This window comes from Cherax quadricarinatus, chromosome 17 (assembly GCF_038502225.1).
Source record: "Cherax quadricarinatus isolate ZL_2023a chromosome 17, ASM3850222v1, whole genome shotgun sequence".
In the NCBI taxonomy this organism is placed as follows: Eukaryota; Metazoa; Arthropoda; class Malacostraca; order Decapoda; family Parastacidae; genus Cherax; species Cherax quadricarinatus.
Window position 1 is genome coordinate 15,912,850 of NC_091308.1, and position 5,224 is coordinate 15,918,073.

Below are 5,224 nucleotides of genomic sequence, written 5' to 3' on the forward strand. Positions count from 1 at the left end.
TACCCTTGTACCACTGACACAACACAGTTTTACCCTTGTACCAGTGACACAACACAGTGTTTTCCTTGTACCATTGACACAACACAGTGTTACCCTTGTACAACTCCTCCAGTCACTTGGTTTGCTGCTTCCCCGAAATACAAGACATACACACACACACACACACACACACACAAGCAGAGGTATGATAAAGCTCACGGCTCAGGGAGAGTGACCTAGTAGCGATCAGTGAAGAGGCGGGGCCAGGAGCTCGGACTCGACCCCCGCAACCTCAACTAGGTGAGTACACACACACACACACACAAGCAGCTGCACCCCCTCCCCCCTGCCCCCCGTAGCCAAGCTGCAGACATAACGTGGGAATCACAATAGCCAAAAGAGACCAGAAACAGCTTTAACAGCACTAAGCTGCAAAGCTATTGGCGAGACCCTTTTTCTATGCAAATTAAGTGGTCACAACCACTTAGATCATTCAACAAAACATCACGACAATCTAATTAACAAATTTTAATACAAACAGTTTTAGAATATGCAGATCAGCGGAATAAATAGAGTTGAACTGGAAAATTATTTAACCGGAAGGCAAGTCTGGTGAAGTGTGCTCTCGCGGTCATAAGTCTGAGCCATCCTCAGCAGTCTGCGGATTAGGATTATCGAAATGGATTGGTCTGCTTCACGGTCGACTCGCAAGAGGCTGTCTGCACTGAGAAAGATAGAGCCAGGGTGCAATGTTTCTCACTATAGCATGTTGGAGGTTGTGAGGTGTGGGTGTGAGTATTGTCGTGTTTGTGAGTGCATTATCGCGTTTGTGAGTATGAGTACTATCGTGCTTGTGAGTCCATTATGGTGTTTGTGGGTGTGAGTATTGTCGTGTTTGTGAGTGCATTATCGCGTTTGTGAGTATGAGTACTATCGTGCTTGTGAGTCCATTATGGTGTTTGTGGGTGTGAGTATTGTCGTGTTTGTGGGTGTGAGTATTGTCGTGTTTGTGAGTGCATTATCGTGTTTGTGAGTGTATTGTCGTGTTTGTGGGTGTGAGTATTGTCGTGTTTGTGAATGTATTATCGTATTTGTGAGTGTATTGTCGTGTTTGTGGGTGTGAGTATTGTCGTGTTACTGGCCTTGAAAATTGTCTTGTTACTGGGTGTGAATAGTGTTGTATTACGAGGTGTGAATATGGTCTTGTTACTGGGTGTCAGTATTGTTGTATTACGAGGTGTGAGTATGGTCTTGTTACTGGGTGTCGGTATTGTTGTATTACGAGGTGTGAGTATGGTCTTGTTACTGGGTGTCAGTATTGTTGTATTACGAGGTGTGAGTATGGTCTTGTTACTGGGTGTCAGCATTGTTGTATTAGGAGGTGTGAGTATGATCTTGTTACTGGGTGTGAGTATTGTATTACGAGGTGAGAGTATGGTCTTGCTACTGGGTATGAGCATTGTATTACGAGGTGTGAGCATGGTCTTGTTACTGGGTGTGAGTATTGTATTACGAGGTGTGAGCATGGTCTTGTTACTGGGTGTAAGTATTGTATTACGCGGTGTGAGTATTGTATTACGAGGTGTGAGCATGGTCTTGTTATTGGGTGTAAGTATTGTATTACGAGGTGTGAGCATGGTCTTGTTACTGGGTGTGAGTATTGTATTACGAGGTGTGAGCATGGTATTGTTACTGGGTGTGGGTATTGTATTACGAGGTGTGAGCATGGTCTTGTTACTGGGTGTGAGTATTGTATAACGAGGTGTGAGCATGGTCTTGTTACTGGGTGAGTATTGTATTACAAGGTGTGAGTATTGTATTACGAGGTATGAGCATGGTCTTGTTACTGGGTGTGAGTATTGTATAACGAGGTGTGAGCATGGTCTTGTTACTGGGTGAGTATTGTATTACGAGGTGTGAGCATGGTCTTGTTACTGGGTGTGAGTATTGTATTATGAGGTGTGAGCATGGTCTTGTTACTGGGTGTGAGTATTGTATTGCGAGGTGTGAATATTGTATTACGAGGTGTGAGCATGGTCTTGTTACTGGGTGTGAGTATTGTATTACGAGGTGTGAATATTGTATTACGAGGTGTGAGCATGGTCTTGTTACTGGGTGTGAGTATTGTATTACGAGGTGTGGGCATGGTCTTGTTACTGGGTGTGAGTATTGTATAACGAGGTGTGAGCATGGTCTTGTTACTGGGTGTGAGTATTGTATTACGAGGTGTGGGCATGGTCTTGTTACTGGGTGTGAGTATTGTATAACGAGGTGTGAGCATGGTCTTGTTACTGGGTGTGAGTGTTGTATTACGAGGTGTGAGTATTGCATTACGAGGTGTGAGCATGGTCTTGTTACTGGGTGTGAGTATTGTATAACGAGGTGTGAGCATGGTCTTGTTACTGGGTGTGAGTATTGTATTACGAGGTGTGAGCATGGTCTTGTTACTGGGTGTGAGTATTGCATTACGTGGTGTGAGCATGGTCTTGTTACTGGGTGTGAGTATTGTATTATGAGGTGTGAGCATGGTCTTGTTGCTGGGTGTGAGTATTGTATTACGATGTGTGAGCATGGTCTTGTTACTGGGTGTGAGTATTGTATTACAAGGTGTGAGCATGGTTTTGTTACTGGGTGTGAGTATTGTATTACAAGGTGTGAGTATTGTATTACGAGGTATGAGCATGGTCTTGTTACTGGGTGAGTATTGTATTACGAGGTGTGAGCATGGTCTTGTTACTGGGTGTGAGTATTGTATTATGAGGTGTGAGCATGGTCTTGTTACTGGGTGTGAGTATTGTATTGCGAGGTGTGAATATTGTATTACGAGGTGTGAGCATGGTCTTGTTACTGGGTGTGAGTATTGTATTACGAGGTGTGAGTATTGTATTACGAGGTGTGAGCATGGTCTTGTTACTGGGTGTGAGTATTGTACAACGAGGTGTGAGCATGGTCTTGTTACTGGGTGTGAGTATTGTATTACGAGGTGTGAGCATGGTCTTGTTGCTGGGTGTGAGTATTGTATTATGAGGTGTGAGCATGGTCTTGTTACTGGGTGTGAGTATTGTATAACGAGGTGTGAGCATGGTCTTGTTACTGGGTGTGAGTGTTGTATTACGAGGTGTGAGTATTGCATTACGAGGTGTGAGCATGGTCTTGTTACTGGGTGTGAGTATTGTATAACGAGGTGTGAGCATGGTCTTGTTACTGGGTGTGAGTATTGTATTACGAGGTGTGAGCATGGTCTTGTTACTGGGTGTGAGTATTGCATTACGTGGTGTGAGCATGGTCTTGTTACTGGGTGTGAGTATTGTATTATGAGGTGTGAGCATGGTCTTGTTGCTGGGTGTGAGTATTGTATTACGATGTGTGAGCATGGTCTTGTTACTGGGTGTGAGTATTGTATTACGAGGTGTGAGCATGGTTTTGTTACTGGGTGTGAGTATTGTATTACAAGGTGTGAGTATTGTATTACGAGGTATGAGCATGGTCTTGTTACTGGGTGTGAGTATTGTATTACGAGGTGTGAGCATGGTCTTGATACTGGGTGTGAGTATTGTTTTACGAGGTGTTAGTATTGTATTACGAGGTATGAGCATGGTCTTGTTACTGGGTGTGAGTATTGTATTACGAGGTGTGAGCATGGTCTTGTTACTGGGTGTGAGTATTGTATTACGAGGTGTGAGCATGGTCTTGTTACTGGGTGTGAGTATTGTATTACGAGGTGTGAGCATGGTCTTGTTACTGGGTGTAAGTATTGTTTTGCTGTTAGGCGCGAATATTGTGTAAACGTTTATTATTCAGGGAAACGTGAACTTACCCGCTTTCTGAGTGTTTTAGACTTAAGGCTGGTTTTTAGGTACGACTTTCTCACTCACTGAAGCTTCACGCGGGTGGATCAGTGGAGCTAACATTAGCTTCCTCGTTCACTAAATCTAGGACTTTGGTTCATTCATTCATGCATGCGTTTATTCGTGTGTTATTGGTATCATTCTAATCTCCTGAGGTAGGTTCAGTAATCTATAGCAGCTGAGAGTCAGTATTGAGGCTACTGTGCTCGTTATACTCCATCTTGAGCCATGTTGTAGCCTCTCTGGAGGCTTCTGCTGCTGATTATAAACTCGCTGATATCGCTTCCAAGTCACATCAGTGAGGGAGAACGTGAACCTCTCCAGCCACTTTCCAGTTTTTCGCAATAAAAATTAAAATGTTTGGCGACATATCAACTGCAATCGGAGAGAAAAAGACTTTGGAGGAATTATAAGTAATGACTTCAAAAGTACCACGGAATGTGTATCTGTGAACAGCAAAGCTAACAGAATGCTAGGTTTTATAGCTAAAACAAAATCAATGTAATATTGACTGGAAAGAACAAAAGGCACAATACCATGACTGGGGAAAATTGAAACAAATGGATTCCTGATGTTAGTTCAGCAATTAAACTTGGAGGAACATGAGACAATGAGTCCCCAAGTTAGCAGTAATGATAGAAGTAAAGATGACGATGGTGGTAGTGATAACAGTGGTGTATGTGTGCGTCTACCTGCGCCACGGTATGCAGAAGTACAACTAGTCTTATATATAGGTGGAACCAGTGGTACACACAGCTCTGTGAGTAGCGGTAAAATAATATGAATATTTGCAGTAAGAACAGTACTTCAGGGGCATGTTAGTTCCCTTGTCTTCTTATAATACATTATTTTTCCCACTATAATATATACCTTGTCCATAATTATTGTCGCGTTTGCTGAGTCTGCTTTCGTAAGGTGAAGTCTAGTATTTTTCCTTAATTTATGGTATAACTTAACAAATCTTTGAGGAGAACTGAGATAGTAATTATGGACAAGGCAGGTTGTAGGGGAAATAAAAACATGATAGGAGACAGGGAAACCAGGTGCCTCTTAAAAGAAGAGGTAGTTAGAGCCCATACATCCTAGCTACTTCCATCTCTACTGTAAACTCACTGCCACTTATTCAATATGTGATAGTGCACGGAGGTAGGCAATAAGGAGAGAGCCTTCCGCTTTGTTATCCCTGCTTGCAACATCCATTTTCAAAGAAAAGACATTAAAGTTCTTAAATGAATTAGAGGCTAATTGTCTTCAGTAGATAACCTCAGGGAAGACTTTAAGGTTCTGGGTTTGCTGTCTTTTTCAAGAACACACACATTCACCCTGTTTGTTTCTCTGTCTGTCTGTCTGTCTGTCTGTCTGTCTGTCTGTCTGTCTGTCTGTTTGTCTGTCTGTCT